Source organism: Anomalospiza imberbis, chromosome 5, assembly GCF_031753505.1.
Source record: "Anomalospiza imberbis isolate Cuckoo-Finch-1a 21T00152 chromosome 5, ASM3175350v1, whole genome shotgun sequence".
In the NCBI taxonomy this organism is placed as follows: Eukaryota; Metazoa; Chordata; class Aves; order Passeriformes; family Viduidae; genus Anomalospiza; species Anomalospiza imberbis.
Window position 1 is genome coordinate 37,232,390 of NC_089685.1, and position 19,205 is coordinate 37,251,594.

The 19,205-nt window shown below is 41.2% G+C and overlaps 1 protein-coding gene across 4 annotated transcripts in view; it reads left to right on the plus strand.

The window, feature by feature from the left end:
* The first annotated feature begins 6,652 nt into the window (after positions 1–6,652).
* Positions 6,653–19,205, plus strand: part of NAV3 (neuron navigator 3) — a 515,975-nt gene continuing 503,422 nt past the window's right edge. For 2 of the 4 annotated variants that reach the window (XM_068190278.1, XM_068190277.1), the window contains exon 1: positions 6,653–6,935. The gene's annotated coding sequence lies outside the window, so the exon portion shown is untranslated. Of the gene's footprint in view, positions 6,936–7,469; positions 7,616–8,125; positions 8,816–19,205 lie in introns of those variants that run through there. The other 2 variants (XM_068190279.1, XM_068190280.1) reach the window with 2 other exon arrangements.

Genomic DNA, 19,205 nt, shown 5'->3' on the forward strand with positions numbered 1-19,205 from the left:
CCTAAACTGAGGCTGCAGCAGGAACACATGGAGCAGAAAGGATATTATATGTATCTCGCAGAAAATAATCTTCTCAGTACATCCCTCCTCTCAGTGCTTGCTTATATAAAGCACTGAAAGTCAAAATCCTCTATACACAGCAGAACTTGACTATTTAGAAAGGAAATAATTTAGCCAGCTAACCCAGACAGAGAATTGAGGCATTACTCCAGAAGAAATGAGGAAGGTGATGTCTGCCATTTGTCTTCAGTTACAGGAAGAAATACCTCCTGTCCCAAATTAAAGCAAGAGTTGCAGGCCTCTGGCATTGTGACTGCAAACAAAGTTGAAAGAGTATTCTGGCAAGAGCTTCTGAATTTAAATACAGAAGAGATACAGGTCATGTGAGAACCAAAGAACTAAAACATTAGTAAAGGAAACAAAACCCTGTCCATGTCACCCCAAGATGTCTTCTGATATCCATGGCAGAATGGTGAATTTGACAGAAACATATTTATGTCTGCCAGACAGATATCCACTTATAGGAAATAATTCTGTTGGCCTATGCAAACACAGTTTTCAGTAAGAAAATTATGAAAATTAATTTCTAATGTATATAAACTCTTCTATAAACAATACAAAATCGTTCTTCAGGATATCTTTATGTATCAGGAGGCACATCTTTTATAACACTTTTTTATGGCTACATTTGTGATATAACTGTTTTGCAGTGTTAATTTAACTCAATTAATTTAACTTTCCATTCATTTTATGTTTAGAAGTTTGGGGGTTGGGGGTTTTTGGCATTTGGAAGCAAGTCAACTGGAGAGCATTTTCTGTGCCATCCGAGGTCAAAAGTAACAGCATGGAGTCAGAGAAGGCCATTCAGCAGGCTATTTGTATCCCCAGTTGGGTATCCTTTCTGTTGAATGCAGCTGGTATAAACCATACAGGGTCTGGGGCTACAGAAACAGCAGAAAATAAGAAATTAATTTTCTAGAAAAGCTCTAAGTATAGAAAACTTTGAGCATGCTGTTAAAGAAGTTGTGAGTTTGGTTAAGGGGACTGCAGAGTTGATCCCTTCTTCAGTCATATTGCAATTGCTAATACAAGAGGAAATAGATGTTTAAATCACTTTTTCCTGTTAATAGTCTGGTTTTAGATACTTCTAATAGATTGTTTTGCAGCCATAGTGTGATAAAAACCAAAATTGTTGAAAAATTGAGCGACATATGAAAATGAGACTTGGAAAAAATGGTGCTTCTTTACAAGTATTGAAGTTGTGTTCTCTTTGAGTAACTCCAGCTTTAGAGCAGGTGTTTAAAAGTTACTAGTGAATTAATCATACCTATGTCCTTCACCATTCTAAAGAAACATCTGCACTTTGAGCCAACTTGGAAGCCTCAGCTGCTTTGTGCAGTGCCTTCTCCAAAAACAGCCAAAAGTAAGTGTGCTGGAGACTCCATCTTCACTGAAAAAACCCATTAAAAAACTTGCTAAAACTATTAGATCTTAGAAAATCACATTTGTCCAGATGCTGCAGGGATGCCTTGCATTTCAGCAGTTCTGTTTTCTGAGCTCATCACTGTGCACTCCTGTGCACCTACACCTTTGCAGGCATCCAGGCCTTGCCTTCCCCAACAGGGAAGAGGGCACATGATCCCCAGCTACGCAGAGATCCAAGTGCAAGGTCAGGCTTTTGTTGTGCCTCTGCTCCAAAGTGGGGTCAATGTTGGAAACTGGGGAGGGAACTTTCCTCTCCTTTGTTCTCAGTAACTCCCCATGTGCTAATTAATGATGAAATTTTACTGCCTACCCTACTAAGGGACATAGATATGCAAAGATTTTGCCTACAGGGCATGATAAAGACATTACAAGACTATATAATGAGTAATTAGGATAAAACATATAATTGAGAAGATGCTCAAGTGAACATCCCCCAACAGGTACACCAAGTCTTACATGAGTTCATTTAAGAGTATGACTAGGTATAAGTGGCTAAATTAAGTTTGACAGACAATTTAAATTGTGTTATTTCCTAATTGTGAAATGCTTGTATTTGTATTTTTCTTTTCCCATAGATGTGTGTGTGCATGTGTTTATGTACATGTAAACAACAGATCAGTACACATGATTTGCTCTTTGTGAGGATTAGAGCCTTCTGGGGATTATTCCTTGAACATTAAGGAAAAAGCTATGGGTCTTGCAGATATTTTGAAGAGGAGAAGGTGATAAGACATCACAATACAGCCAGGAGTTTTCCAGAATACAGAAGCTATATCAATATGCTAACAGAAATCTGGAAACTACTGCAGCTATTTTTTTTTCCCAAGGCAAAACACATTTTCTCCGTCCTATTTCCCATCCACAATACACATTCTTATGAATTTGCCCATGCCGGGTGTTACAACAAAAGGATGGAAATAATTTTTCAGGTCACATTGCCTCCGATGAGATGTCCCAGCCACTGGAAAGCAGTAGTGCTTTAGTCTTGGGTTTGTATGTGTCCTTGTAGAAAACATGGACATGCCAGTGGATGGTGACTCCAGTATCACACTTTAAAATGGAATATACTTTCAGCTGGAAGATACAGCCCTTAATCAGTGACAGTTGTAATATCATCAGTGTTTCATAAAACTTTATAATAAGCTTCATTTGTGGAAAAAAAAGCATAAAATCACTTAAAAGGGCCAACGATGCAGAAAGGAGACTGTCAAAACCTGGAAGGAGGATGGTGCTTACCAGGTGGTTGCACTTAAACAAAGAAGGGGTAAGACAATCCTAACAACAAACAGGTGATCTGAAATGTCTTATCCAATCATTCTCTTGATGGAGACTGGAATTGTCTATTTTTGATAGACCCTTTCCTTTCATTTTCATTTCCTTTTCCCCTTAAGTGCATTCAGGGTGCTACCTCTCCTAAACATCTTGCCCATGGTTTTGGAATACATGTGGAGTACATCTAGGCTTTGTTCTCCTGCTTTGCACACTATCCAGTGAGGATGTGGCCTGGAACTTAGGCTAATGGCTTTGGAGTTCAGTGGCCCTCTGCACAACCAGCACCTCTTCATCTTCCACCAGTGCTTTCCTTCTTCTGCTGAGGCAGGAGGGACCAGGGCATCAGGAACACGGACTCACACTAGGCTCAGCAGGGTGACAAGCTGGAAATTGTGAGGAAACCTTTCAGCTGAGAGTAGAAGGAGGAAGTTCTGTCACAGTACCTGAAGGAAGGTAGGCAGGCAGGGAAGGGTCTTACAAACAGCCACAGCAGGTATCTGGGGAATGTAAAGTTAAAGTGCAGAGGTGCAAATGGACTTCTGGCATTTGTAGATCTGAAACGAGTTCTGCAAATGTAAGTTACTTGCCCTGTCCTGTATCTTTGCAGAAAAAAGCCACAGAGCGCCCCTATAGGTTCACCTGCAAGATGTGAAATATCTGACCTTTATCAGGCTATTCTCATCTAAAAGCTTTTCAGATATTAAAGGTTCAGTTGTAATTTTGCATTTGGACATGCCAATATATGATGTGTGATTCAAGACAACCATGCTTTTCATGCCAAGTTAAAAACGTTTCACCTTTTATTTTATAGCAGAAAATGCTGAGAATATTCAGAATGACTAAGTTAAGATTTTTAGACAAACTTTTGTATTTGGTGTTTTCAAACTTTTTAATATTGCTGTAGCAAGAAACAGTTGCTTTAACACAGCATCCTTTGGGGATGAAGAAGCACACTCTTCTGCTGTCACTTGACACCAGAGTCATATAAACAGGGTTTTGTCTGAGACGGGATTTAGCAGACAAAAGGTGCTAATGTATTTGACTAGCAACGTTTAAATCTTTATGGTTGATAGGAGACTCCTTTAGTCTTTGTAATGAGGTCACATGTCATATGGTGATGTAATTTTAAAAGGACTGAAAGTCCACAGAGAAAATACATTAGTTTGCCTTAATAAGTTTGTCATTGTTTGGTAATTCACTTACAGAAACATATGCTAGCTAAGATAATTGATTGTATTTTAATACACAAGCCAAGATACTGCAATTTCAAATTGCTGTATGTCCTGAAATAAATTTAATCTCATGCCTATGATACCAACATACTTGTTTGTAGCTCATGTAGAAGAAAACTGCAATGTAACTAATGTTTTGAAGTTTCATATATTAAAGGTATAACTATGCAGTTTATTCTAAAGCTGTGTGAGAATCACCTTTTTATTCTTCACCATACTTTGTTAGTCAAATGTTTTGCAACAAAGGAAAAAATAGACAATTATTTAGATATTTTCTGTGTAAAACAAAAGCCATTGCAGAAAATTTTTGGTAATAAGAAAATTTTCAAGATATTTCTCTGTTTTGGAATATCACTTCTTACAGGACTAGAGTACTGATTACTGTTTCGTTGTCAGACATAGGCTCCTAAAACATCTTGAGGCATAAGATTAAATGGTTGAGCCTAGGAAACAGAAAAATATCCTATACATTTGCAAAACCTTTTACTAAAAAGACCAGCAATTCCAGAGTAGTCATTGGCAAAAAGGAGGTGGGAGCCTTGTGCATGCTGCTGTCTGGTTTGGTACCAGGGTCTGCACCTTGCACTGACAGAGTGGCTGAGCAGAGGTGGCTGGACCACCAGGTATGATCTTTGTGCTGGTGAAATGAAATTACTCCACACCACAGTGAAAAATATTATGCTAACAAAACCATAGTTCTGTCAATATGAACTGCATCTACATTAGAGGCCTCTGCTGGCACATCTCTGCTGGGTAAAAATTACACCTCTAACCCAATTAACCTTTCAGGGAGAAGTCTTGCAGCACAGAGACTGCCAAGATAACTCAGTGCTCTGTGCCTTTCATGCGCTGAAAGAAATAACCTCCAGGTTATCCACTCCAGGGACTGTCATTTTCAAACATGTCGGTCACCCGGGATCTTTGGTCACGTATTTGTAATTCTAATTTGAAAATACTCAGCCACTCCCTTGTCTCACAGCTTTAAGAAAAGGCAGCCTCAGATGTCCCAGTATGTTTTATTGTGTAAACTATGGTCAAAATCTATCCTTATTTATTTTCAGGAATATTTCAAGTGATGGTGGTATTTTGGTAGGAATATTTCAAGTTATGATGGCATTTGGAAAACTAGATTCCTGAACAATGTGGCTGTCAATTCTTGCCTTTTGGCCAGCCCTTTCTTATTTCTTAACACTAAGTTCTCACTTGGCTGTATAATTTTGCCTCTTGCTTTCTTAAATAGAAATGGCTAGCTGAAATGTCAGGCATTATTCAGATTGGGGAAATACCACAAAGCTCAGTAGGAGAGGTTTTTTGTTTCTTTTGTTTATTTTTTACTCCTGCATCCAAACATGCCTCCAGTAGCTAATTCCTTCACCTCATGAGGTAGTTTCAGCTGCAGCTGTACTGACCAGCACTAATGAATATTTGTGCAAGTCTTGACTGGCTGATAGAGTGGAAAAATGAAGGTTTTTTGAAGACCCACAGGTATCATGGGAACCACTAACTGCAAGCTGCCTTCCCTAAACCTATGACTTGCAAAGTGTTCTTCCTCTGGAAAGAATAAATTTAAATTTTTACTCTAGAAGGGGCTCCTTTTCTTCACAGGTGTTTAAGGCAATCATCTGAAAACTATTTTTTCCCCACTTTCCCCCTTTCTTGGGAGCTGAAGCACATATAGTGTTAGACTGCAACAACAGAGGAAAGATGGGGTTTCCCTGTGTTCTGCAGGCAGCCATTTTTCAGAGCTGGAATAACTTAGAAGCCTCATTCCCCATCAGCAGAAACTTGTGGATATATTCTGTAGGGATGAAAACCCATCCTTTGGGTGGTAGTTCCTGAATCAGCTGCAGCACCTGATGCCGCTGGAGCAGAGAGAGGGCTTGTGGTGGGAAATGGCTCACGTGGGAGTGGGGCAGAGCAGAGCAGCATGTGAGGCGTGAAGGTGGGGACAGATAGAGCAGAGTGAAGTGGCGGCAAGGGCTGCTAAGCTCTGTCCACCAAAGTCAGGCCAAAGTCTGCCTGTGCCCGTGAGTGGCAGCTTCTGGCACAGCCCTCCCCATAGCTGGGCTTCAAATGGATCCAGCCTCCAGGCTTGCCAGGGTGTCCTGCAGGCCACACTCACTTCTCAGAATCGGCAGGCTTGACAAGCGCTTCTGTTTATGAATAAGGGACACAGGCAGAATGATCTGTGCTAGAACTGTTTGTTGTATTTTTTGAGTCTTTTAGTTGCAATGTAAAAATCGTGATTTCTGGGCTGGGGTGGTTAGGAAGTTTTCAACCCTTCCTCATGCATTTTATACACTTTTTTCCCCTTCTGCCAGCCCTCACTGCTCACATTACAAGCCCTCAGAGGCCGGGGCTGCCTCTTAACCGTGTCTGTGTACAGCGCTCATTGCAACCGAGCTCTGTTGAGGCCTTTGGATCCTGCTGTTACGCCTATAATAATTCATAACGCCCAGGGCTAAGCACAGCAAACGCGCCGCTCCTTCATCCCTCGTGTCCCTGCTGATGCCCGTATCTCAGCACACCCGCGGGAAACTTTTGGTTACAAAGGCACACCCAGCCGGCCCTGGGCGGCGGGGGCAGCGGCGCCCGGAGAGCACGGCCCCTTTAAATTCCAGCTGTGCGGCGGGGGGCAGCACCGCTGGCGGCGCGGGGCTGGGGCCGGGGCCGCTGCCGGTGCGCGGCGGCGGAGAGCAGCCGGCAGCGGGGAGCGCGCAGCCCTGTGCCCGGGGAGGCAGTGGCTCCGGCGCCGCGGTGCCTCGCGGAGGCGGAGAGGATGAGGATGGCTTCTGGCTTTTTTTTTTGCCTCCTCGCGACGATTTCCATAGTAACCTGATCGAGCGGTGCAATTTCGGAAACTGGGGTGGCTTTATTATTATTTTTCCCTCCCCATTTTTTCCCCCCGTTTCATCCCACCGCTCCCCGAGGAATGCCAGCCGACAGGTAAGGTGCTCCGACCCCGCGGGGGTGTTTCTGCGCCGCCGAACTTCCCAGGGCGACAGCGACCAGCCCGCGGGGCTCCGCTGTGCGCGGCCGTGGGCAGCAGCCCGGGGCCGGGGCCGCAGCCCGGCCGGCTGCTGGGGGGGCGCACGTCGGGGCGGGGTGCCGCGGTACCGGGGAGCCCGGCGGGGGGATACCCCCCGAGGAGACCGCCGAGCTCTTTTTACCCTCTTTGTTTGCTTGCTCCCAGAGAGGGTTTTATTCTTCCCTTTGTTTCTCCCTCCTTTTCTTCTTCCCCCCCCCCTTCCCCCCTTCATCGCTCCCCTGCCTTGGTTTGCTTCCTTGATCATCTTTCCTTCCCCCTCCCTTTTGTGAGGGTGAGAAATCGCACGCACTTAACCTTAAAATCTGCGGCGAGCGAGGACACAGCCAGCATTCTGCCCGTTCCCGGCGCGGCCGGTACCTGGCCGCATCCCCGCTCGTCCCCTACCCCTGGCCGTGCCCCCCACCCGGAGCGCCCCGCAGCCTTCTGTAGCCCTCCAGCTGGGGCGGGCAGGGGACCGCCCTCGCCCGTCGCGTCGGAGAGGAGAGGGGCAGAGCAGCCCAAGGCAACCCCCAAGCCCGGTGTCACGGTCTGGGTCCCCCGAGGGGGGCGAAAGCACATCGTGGAAACCTGTGAGCAGGTTAGTCTAGAAGCTTCTCCCTCCATGACCCGCTCCTTTCCCTCCTGCCTGTGCCCGTCCAGAGAACTTGGGGATGGGGGACACATCTTGCCACTGCGTCGGCATCGGTTGGCAAGGCTACGGATGGCCCCGTGGGTCCTGAGCCACCCAGCCCTGCCTCACAGCCTTCTCATGCAGCCATACATTTTCTCCCCTTCCTGGGTGGGCAGCACGGGGAAGGCCCCAGCAGGTTTGGGTTAGGTAGTGAGGACTTACTCCAATTGTGATCATACTTGGTTGGTAGTGCCATTGCTCTTGCCGGGTGATAGTTGTTCACCAAGCAGATCTCCGGTAAAACTTATTGTTGCTTGCCATCTTCCCTAGCTCTCTGGGTTTCATCCTGAAATTGGTGTTTTGGACTGTGACTCTATATATTTTTTTGGTGGGGGGTGAGTTGGGATGGGGAGGAAGAGGGGAGCATTTGTCAATTTTTGCATCACTTCGCACTGAGCACAATGAATAGATTAGTCTGCTCAAGGCTTTTTGTTTCTGTCATAAGTGATCAATAATCATCTGCTGGTAAAATGATCTTATTACAGAAAAAGCCAAAGTGCACGCTGAAAACAGCTGAAATACAAGGTCAATAACTCTTGGGTTATCAAGAGTAAACCTGCTTTGCATATTTGAAGATGACGTATTTCATTCAAAGTAAAGGCAACTTCAAGCCTTTGATGAGCTTTTATTTTCTGTGCAAAACAGTCTACATAGAAAACAAGCCTTGTTTCGGAGTAGTCTACTCATCCTTAAACATCCCCGGACCTCATTTAGTCTTTCTAATTAGTGAAGGTGGACGGGAATTGCAGTCCTCTTAGGTAAGAAGACTTTTTGTAGCCCCCGATACAAAGGTTGGTTTGTTCCTAGTGCCCAGCAACTGCTACAGGCTTTCCAGACACAAAAGAAAGGCGTAGTCTGTGGCCTGAAGATCGTGCATGCTAAAAAGGCAGTCAGCTGGAGAGTATCACAGATCAACAACCAGCTCCGCCGCCGCCGCCTGGTAACTGGCTTCATTCCGGGAAATGTAACAGTTCAGTGAGACAAGTAATTGGTGCCGAGGTGCTGGTGGCTCAGAGAGGACTGCCATAACCTTCGGGTCAAGCCTGGGGTATGAGGAGCCGGGGCTGCGAGACAGGGAGCCTGGACAGGAGGAAGCACTGGGGGCAGGTGAGGCAACCTTTCCAGAGAAGGCGCTGGATTACACCGAAGCAGGGGAATGAAATATGAAAAGGGACTAGGGCAGATAATCGGCATGGGAAGAGGTTATGCGGGGACTCAGAGCCTAACATAAAAAGCTTGAAGTAATGAGTTTAATCTACGAAATCTAGTTCTTAAATTGTATGTGCTTGCCAATTAGCTAACCATTCTGCAACTCAGAATGGAATTCAGATTGTATCTTGGTAAATGTATTGACTCTCAAGTGCTGCAAGGAGAAAAAAAGAATTCTCTCCTCTTTCCCCTACTGTGGGCTTTAAACATGAAAAAAAAATCAGATCTGAGAATTGAGGAACCTTTTAATATACTTACTTTCCTGAGTTTACATGCTATCTAGCCTAGACTACCACAGTTAAAATCATAAACTCCTATGGTAATATGACTTCAGGGGGCCAAATTCAGAACGGTTAAAGGGCTTTTTGCCAGCGAATATTGCCATGCATTGTGAGGAGGGGTCACCATCAGTCAAAGAATGGGTTAAAGTACAGGAGATGTGAGGCTGTTACCTTGCAGGGAGAAAAGCACTTACAGTATATTGAGGGAACCCATGGCCCTCTTGGGGTCTTCTAATGAACACTTAAACATTGCATGTGTATAAAAGAGAGTTGCAGCATAACCTTTATTCTCCTGTATTAAAGAATGTGTTCATGTATGTATTAGTTTATGTGTGTCATAACAGCTTTCAAAATGGCTGAATGATATTGATTCAGCTAAAAATAATATGAGAGAATAGCTGAAATTAGTTTGAATTTCAGTTTGAGAGAATTGTAAAAATAATGTCAGTTTTACATCACTGGACAGCTAGCTGTAGTAATACATAGGAACTCACAGGAGCCTTCATAATGCTATTGTTTTATCCAGATTTTACTGATATGGATTTAGAAAAAGTAGGCATGAGTCAATGCCAGAAAATGCCACCAAGATTAGCACCCTGGGCAAGAATATTTACGGCTGTGTTTCAGAGTCTGGGAATGTTTGCTTTAGATGGCTGGCAGTACTGTGCTTTATACTGCAGAGGATCAAAAATTCATTATGTTTGATTGGTAACACAGGATGTAACAATACAGAGTTTCTCATTTTCTTGGAGAAGTGTTATCTAATTTGTGCTAAAATTTGCAGTTATGCTCCACATTGAGATGGATCAGAAGTATATGGCTGGGAGATGTGTAGCTGGGTTTTTTAGCAGGAAACCTGACTTGCACTGATGCGTATACATTTTTTTTGGACTAACCTCCTTGTGCTATTGCCTGCACGTGCTGATGAAATAATCTGCCTGAGAGCTGTTAGAATTTGTATGTAAGGAACTGGTTTGTTTATATGTAGATCAGTTATTACTGCAAAGATAAATGCATGCATGGAAAATTGTTATCACGGATGGATGCTGGCTTCTGAAAACTGGGCCTCTTTAAGATAAACTTAATGTATCATATCAGAGAAATAAGCAAGATGGGGGCAAAACCACTCCTGAGTTTTTTATTATGTTCTGCTTACGCAAGTCATTATAATATCCATTGCAAGAACACAATACTATGCTTGCAGTGAAAAGACCTGGGATTTTGTCAGTGTCAAATCAGACCCTTACCCACATTCTCACTGTTTGCCTGACAACCGTTATAAGAAATACTGCGGTAAAATTTCCTTGCAGAAACATTTTATAAAATATGTAATTTGTATTGGTAAATGCTGTATGTTTTGCTTGTACTCTAGTGTTTCTTTTCTCCTCTTGAAAATGACTGCATATAAATAGCACCTTGTAGTAGTTTTTTTTCCACTTCTCTATCTACATTTAGAATTGTATCTATTTAACTGAGTGACAAATGTTCATCTGTTGACCCAAAAAAGACAGATAGGATAATGGGAGCATGAGATGTCCTCTCTTCTCAACTGGACATTAGCAGACCAGGATTCAGCTTTGAGTCCCACCTCATAGCATTCCCAAGGCTCACCAGTCCTTGTTCCTGTTTTCAGTCCTCTGAATTTGTACTACCTTGAAGCATCACAGAAATCCTGTGCAGGACAGAAGCATTTAAAACATCAGTCCTTCTGACAGAGCTTCTTGGTCCTCACTAGCTTCTTGGAGCATTGGTTCACATGGTTGTCTGTATGCAAATCAGGTGTCCTCTGGGGACAGCGTTAGATGGTGCAAGCTCCCTTCTGTGTAACTGTATCAGGAAACTGTATGCAAAAAAGGCTTTTTCCAGGGATTTGTCTGAAATAGAGCCAGTGGATCTTGAGATCCACTGTGCTTTGACTGTTAATTTTTGTGGATGGAGATGGTCAGGTCTCTCAGGAACAGGCTGGTAAATGTCACTTACTGCAGTGACCGGTTAACAGTGTTTAGTGGAGTCTACAGAACAAGTCAGGCTCCTGGCTCCACAGAGCAAATGTGTTCCACATCCAGACACGTATGTCAGGAGACGTATTTCAAATGAGACAGCACTGTCCTTCTAGACTAATTCCAACAGACAGAAAGGAAATGTGAGCAAGAAAAATAAGGTCATGCCATTATGTCTACTGATGACTTTTATCTCTGGTGACTTTCCATCTCTGAATTTAATTTAAACAATAATAATTGTATTCTGTTATACCACAGTACAGTCATGACTGTTTGGTTTACTTGTACTGCAGCAGTTGGTGCTAAGTTCTAATTTGAAACAGAGGTGGTCCCAGTTGGTGCTTGGAGGGTAGCCCACTGATGACACCTTTTAAATGGAAACACTGCAAATAATTGAGAAGTAACTGAAAGTTGGTGAAGCAATAGTGTTAATAAAGCAAGTTAGTATTTATACTGAACCAGAAGAATATTTACATAAAGATAAAAAAAGCCTAAGCACTATTAAAAATTGTAAGAGAGAATGCTTGACTGAGAGCTGACAGAAATAGTAGCAATTGTTGTTTCCCCAGATTTTAATCACTCTTCTGTCAGTGTCAAGTAGAAAACATGAATTTTTTTTTTTTTTTTGTTATTTGGAATCATGCTCATAGAAAAATAAAATGTGGTCCTGGAGTCCTTTCAAGTGGGATGTCCTGCAGTGTACTAAATAATTTGATTTGGAGGGAAAATATATCAAATATGTTTACATGTCATAAAAACAACATGAGATTTTTTCATATTAAATTTAGTACATATAAATATATATCTTCTATGTATCTTCTTAGTGGAAAATGTGCTGCTTCTCTCTTCTTTGTGTTATTGACATTTTCATTAAGAAGATGATAAATGCTACTTGAAACAAAATATTTGGCTGACGACTAGCAGAATCGCTGTTTTAGGTTTGGGAAGAAATATCATCCATAAGGAAGATGCTACAATCTGTTAATGAAGCATTAATTAAGTTTACAGTTACAAATATGAAATTATGGTGCAATTACATTTTTCAGGAGTCATTATTGTATTAAGGGTTCTGGTTTTTTTATATTTGGGTTTTTTTCACAGTGATGTCAATTAACTCTTACAGTGAAATGTTTACTTTTCCTCAAATGTGTGTAACATCTAACTTTTTCTGGCCAATTTTTTCACTTCCACCTTGTTTTTAAATATATGTCCATGTCTTTCTTTGTTTTATAAAATGTCAAGTTAATTGGAAAACCAGTCCTAGGTAACATGGCGACTTGCAAGAGCATGTCAAAACCAAAATTGTTTATTTGTTCATTATGAACAATTCTGTTTACTGCAGATGAATGGGTCTTATGGTAAAACTCCAGCTGGACTATAAAACTTTCATCTTTGGACTATGTCCTAATGTCTTGTTATTAAGCTTTAAAAATCAATAAAGCAGGGGGAAGTACATTAAATTGGCAAAAGTTAAAATAACATTGAGAAACTGGCAGTTAAAAATTGTTGATGGAACAGCTGATGAATTTGCAGAAGAGCCTAAGATGATGAGGGTTGTTATGATCTATTTAAAACCATTGCAAATTCATGCAGTATTGCTCTTCTGGAAGTAGCAAATCCACATATCCTTACAGAAAGTCTTGACTCACAACAAAGCTGATTAGTCATCCAAGACACCAAAATAGTTAAAGCAAGAGTCAATATATCTTGGAATTTACACTGGAGAATTGATGTAGTTATTTGAAGGCATTTCAGCATGCATAAGGCACTGAGTTACTCTATAAACTATTAGGCAGTATGAGACTCCAGTAAAATCGCAATTATTTAATTGTGAAGTTCTAGCTGCTATCATATATTTTGGGGCATGAGTTCTTTAAGATATATATGAAGAAAATGAGAAATATAATTCTGAAGAATATAAGAAAGGGGTAACTGCATGTAGGAATTGACTCAGTAAAAGTGAAAGCAAGTGAAATATGTCGTGTCTGCACCGATGCACACACCAGTTTTAGGGAAAAACCTAGCAGTTTTAGCAGATTTAGTTTGAAGCAGTAATAATGAACTAGGCTGTTACTTTACAGGGTCTGGGAGGAATTTGTTTATCTTCTGTGGCTAGAAAACACTATTTATGTAACCTGTTGTCCTTTCTCTTGAGTATCAAAGCAGTCCAGTGGTTCTGTGTCACCTTGATGCAGAGGTAATAAAAAAACCTTCAGAGACAGTCACAATATTGTCATTATTTTGGCAGAGCACTGGAGATAATTTCAACAAAGAGGCAAAGAAGCTCTGCATTGATAAGTAGGTTTCAGTCTGGACAGCTGGGTAGAATTAAACAGTTTCAAGTGGTCCAATACCAGTTTAAAAACACCCTGCTGAGATTTTTATTGTTAGCAGAATACAGTGCCCAGATAATGAATTACTTCTAAATAAAAGCAATGTCCATTTAGGTTTTTTCTCTTTCCCTCTATCCAACACTAACACTCCTAGAATCTGTGCTAAGGCACATGGAGGAGAGGGTGGTGATTTGAGACAGCCAGCATGGCTTCACCAAGGGCAAGTCCTGCCTGACCAACTGAGGGGCCTTCTGTGATGGAGTGACTGCATCTGTGGACAGGAGAAGGGCTACAGATAGCATTTATATGGACTTCTGTAAAGGCTTTGGTACAGTTGCTCAAAACATCCTACTCCCTAAATTGAAGGGAAATGGATTTGATGAATTGTCTGTTAGGTGGATGAGGAATTGGATGGATGGTCGCATCCAGTGGATAGTGGTCAGCAGCTCAGTATCCAAATGGAGGTCAGTGACAAGGACTGTCCCTCAGGGGTCTGCAGTGGGGCCAGCACAGGTTAATATCTTCATCAGTGACAATGACAGTGGGATTGAGTGCACCCTCAGCAAGTTCACAGAGAACACCAAGCTGAGTGGGGCAGTTGACACAGCTGAGGGACTGGATGCTCTCCAGAGGGATTGGAGCTGGTAAAATCAGTCCATGGGCACCTCATGAGGTTCAACAAGGCCAAGGTGCTGCACCTGGCTTGGGCAACCCCCAGTACAAGCTGAGGGATGGAGGAATTGAGAGCAGCCCTGCTGAGAAGGAATCGGGGATACTGGCAGATGAAAAGCTGGACGTAACTAGAAAGCCAGCTGTATTCTGGGCTGCAACAAAAGCAGTGCGGCCAGCAGGTTGAGGGAGGGTCTTCTGCCCCTCCACTCTGTCATGGTCCCACATGGATCACTGCATCCACCTCTGGAATCCCCAACATAGACATAGACATAGACCTGTTGGAGGGGTCTACAGGAGGGCCATGAGGTGATCAGAGGGATGGCGCACCTCATGTATGAAAACAGACTCAGAGAGCTAGGGCTGTCAGCCTGGAGAAGAGAAGGCTCCACAGACACCTTATTGTGGCTTTTCAGTACCTTAAGTGACCTACAACAAAGATGGAAACAGACTTTTTAGCAGGGCTTGTGTGATAGGACAAAAGGTAATGGCTTTAAACTAAAAGAGGGTGGATATAGACTGGACACGGATGACATTTTTTACAATGAGAGTGGTAAACACTGGAACAGGTTGCTCACAAGGGTGGTAGATTTCCCATTGCTGAAAAGTGCTCAGCACATTCTGAACTGAAAAGACATTTTAGCTTTTAATAAGTAGCTAAAAGGAGTTGAAAGCAAGGACAAGTTACTATAAGTGTAGTACAAGGACTATACCTTTTCATACATGTAAGTAGTTTCTCAGCCCATGTTATTAATAAACAGATAAAGACAAAATGACAGTCTGCATCACTCAGCTAAGTTTGGCTGGTAAATGGAAAAGTGTTTTGGGAGTCTTGCATGTGATAGTGGCACTAAAAAAGATGCAAGTGAGCATTTGAACCTAATGTTGACACACTATTAGTTTGGATGACAGTGTACTAATAATATTTAAATCCACATTTTCTGTAGTGCCTTTTAAATGATGCTTATGTCCTTGTGATTATTTTGTTATCTGTAACTGCTCATTTTCATGGAGTCAGTTTCTAAACACTGACTTTTACACTGAGTCAGTTTTGACTAAAGCTCTGTAATTTGTTTTTTAAAGGTCTACTACATTAGAAACAAAGCATAAATTTCCTTATTTACAATAGGTTGGCTGTAAGATAATTTTCTGTGGTCTCATCCATAGAGGAATCAATTCTTGCTACATTCTAGCCCACGGCCTTGCTATTCATTTTGTATGCCTTGATAGAAAATTAAACTCAAATACCTTGATTTATATTTTCATTTGGGAGGAATTTACTAATATCTCTTTTGTAAGAGAACTTTGTGTGTCTACACCAAAAACTGTATCCTTTTCTTGTATAGTATATTGCAAATAGTTTGCCTTATGGGTAAAACCAAAGCTCCTTAAGTTATCTTTTGGATGTAAAATAACCATTTGGGGACAACTGGCTGACTATCTGGAAAGCGCTATCATAGTCTGTGGTCATTTGGGACATTTCCTTGGTTTATTTCTTCATTTTTTAATCTATTATTTGTAATCTGTAAAGATAGGCAACCATGCTGGTTACAACACTGAATAACTGATGGCTTAAATCTTGAACAGCAAAGTAGTTAACAGCTTTCAGTCTCTGTAAAGTAAAATCAGTTTCCCTAGTTATTAAGAATCATTGCAAGAATTTGCTAGCATCAATGACATGATTAAAGACCAGATTAACATCAGGTGTGGGTCCATGGAATTCCCAAGTGTACAAATTTACAAGCACTTTTTAAAGCATAAAGAATGATATAGCTAAAGGCTGTTGTTGGCAATCTCTTCCGCCCTAGCTTACTCATCCTCTGCTCATACTGATGAAAACTTCAGTGCAGTAACTTCATGGCACATAATTCAATGATGTTAAAATAGGCTAATTTATTCCCTTCTCTCTCACATCTTATTTCTTTCTATTAAATAAATTTCAGGCTAGGAAGTAACAAGGGAGTTGAGTTCGTGACCTGAATATAGCCGAGATTTACCTGCAGATTGTTGCTGGTCCCACTACATGTTCCTTCCATTTTCAAACTGCTGTTCTCTCTACTAATATCACATTAGTTTTTCATGCAAAGATTTTTAGGCTCTGAGTTCCAATCGTTTTCATTTTAGGATGATCAGTCAATGCATGCAAGTCAAATCCTGATTTATTCCAGCCATTAGGTGGCAGAGATTCTTGGGTATTTGGACTGCAAGCACTACATTTGCCAGAAGCAGCTGCTCCTGATGTTCCAACAGATGTATTTTGTGATCTTCACACAGTCAGAGCCACAGAACTGGTATGTTGTTCCTTGAAGAATTAGAGGGATGAGTAAGGTTTCTCTCAGAAGGGACAGGGAGGTGGCCTCAGGCGTTCCAACACACTGTCCCTTACAGATAGAGTGGTCCTAGACTGATGTAACAGTGGCCTCAGCATCATCTTTTAGCTCAGTTTCTTTCTCTTGTGGACCACCTGGCAGTTTCTCTGTAGCCCCAGTAGGAGAGTTACACATGACATAACACTAAATGAAACTTGGTGTTAGGTTCCTTCCTGCTGCTTCATTGTTGCACAGGCACACAGGATTTCCAGTGTGTGCCACCAAATGCATAGGCTAATGTTAGCCTAAGGTCAACTCAGTTATTAAAAGGCATATGCACTGCTGATAAAGTTAGCACTAAAAATCCTCACATTAATTTTTCTGAAAAAATGTGTGACATATTTTGAGAAGAAAAAGGGAAAAAACTAAAAAATGCATTTTCAGAAGCAATGCGTAATGGAAAGTTAAAGAGGGCCCAAAATGTTTGTTTCTGTTTCTTTTTTAAGCCCACTTCCCCAGATTGCTGAATAAGAGTGTGTATTTGAAAAAATATGAATGCCCACTCCTTGCTGCACATGTGTGTATTAGCTCCTATGTGTACCCATGCTGTTTCAGAGAGCAGAGAGGACAGAACCAGTGTTGAGCTGCTTGAGGCATAATCCTCCTTCTACCCAGCCGTCTCATCCATGTCTCCTGCAAGATAAAATGACTGATAGTGTTAAGTGACCTATACTACCACTTTCCACTTTGAGATCCTGAAATAGATTTTCCATGTTTCTGATGTGAAAATCGTGACAGTGCCCTACAAGCTTTTGCCTGAAGCATGCAGGAGAGCAAATAGCAGATATGGAGGTACTGGAGTTTAAGGCAGAAAAAATCTGTCTGCAAAGCACCAGAACATGCAGCCTTCCACATGGCATATAAATGGCCTCCCCTGACAGATTTCTGGAGTTGGCCAAAGCAATCATAAAATGTACATCCTGCTGCACATGTGAAATGCTTTCCCATCTGGGACAACGCAGAGCAACCCACAACAGAAGAGTATTTAGCAATAAGGTTAACAGACTCAATATAATACAGTACAATACGGCCTGAAGTTATAAGGAGACTTGTTTTGGACTTACTTATCTCAGACTTATCTGTGGTTTTGAATATGAGTTGTCATCTGAGAGTATTCACCAGGAAGCTTGTCTGGATATAATCAGAGGTCAGATCTTTTTTTTATCTACCTGCTAAAATCAAAGATGTTTAGTGCAAGTTACTATTCTTGAAGAATAGTTATAAATTAATCTATTTTTTTAATTCAGCAAAGCGTGTGTTCAGTAGAGTGGAATTAAACCTAATGAGGAACTTGCAAGCTCAGTCTGTCCAACCAGCCTTGATGTGCCAGAGGGCACAGATTCTCCTGACTGAGATATACAGGTGTTTAAATCTCACTGGTGGTTTTTTCCCTCTTTTCTAGCATAATCACTTAATGGAGTTTGAGAAATATTTTCTGAGTAAATACAATAGCCTTTGTTTTCACTGCTGAAAGGATGACTTGGGAAAAAATCTTTGTTCTGTAAATACAAGTAATGATGTTAGAGATTTGCGTAGTATCATGAAGACAGTTTAGGGAGAATTAAAAAAACATCAGTGTTAGAAACGAAAAGGATGTATTATACCAATAGGTTCATTCTACCTTGTGGGAAGGAACAGAAGAAAAAAAAATCTAAGTTATCTTGTTACCCTTTTGGTACCTTTCCTTATTGATATGGAAATGCTTTTGAAATTTTTCAAATACTGTTTTATATTTTCTAGATAAGTAGAGAACATATAGGAACAATGTCTGCTTTCCTCTCTTTGCTTTTCTTTGTTTTTTTTTTTTTTTTTTTTTTTTTTTTTTCTTTCCAGTGAATATGATAGAACACACATTCAGAGAGGGATTATTTTGTCCTGGTTCCATCCCAGCCCAATATATTTTTTTTTTACTGAATATTTCTGGCAACCCTTGAGATGGCAATTTTAATTAATGGTCCAATTATTAAGAATATACCCACTCAGAGAAGCATTCTAAAGAGCACAATTGTAAAGGTTAATTGTTCAGCTATAATTAGAGCCATACTCTATCCTGGAAAGTGCTTGTGAATTTCTACAGTCACATTATTTAAATAATTTAAATCTATCTTGGATTAATGCCATTATCTCCGAAATCAAAATCTCCTCCATAGACCTTGGTTATCCTCTTGCTTATGATATTTTTGTTGTGTTACGATGTCACGTGTCTTCAAGGTAATAGTGAAACTGGTCTTCTAATCTTTAAACAAACAAATAAAAAAAAAACCAAACAAACCCAGGCAAACTTTTTAGAGGAGAAATGAAACAGTAGCTTCTTTTTAGTGGTCATTCCCTTCAGACTTTGGAACAGAAGGCAAAGCCTGTTTTCTATGCAGCGGTTTCCTGAAGATTAACTGCAAAATAATTACTACTTTTCAGTTGTGTGAATAAATGAGACACAAAGCAAGAGTAGTTGGAGGGGTGTTGAAAGACAGGGAGGAGATGATGGTGTTAATGGAAAAGAAGTGGGTGGTAAATGCACATTAAAGACCCCGGGATATTAACCTTTGACTTGCACATGTTGTTTATTTCATTCTTGATTAATGTTTTTAAAATTTAGAAGGAAAGACACCTTTTGGCCTTTTAAATGATGCACACCT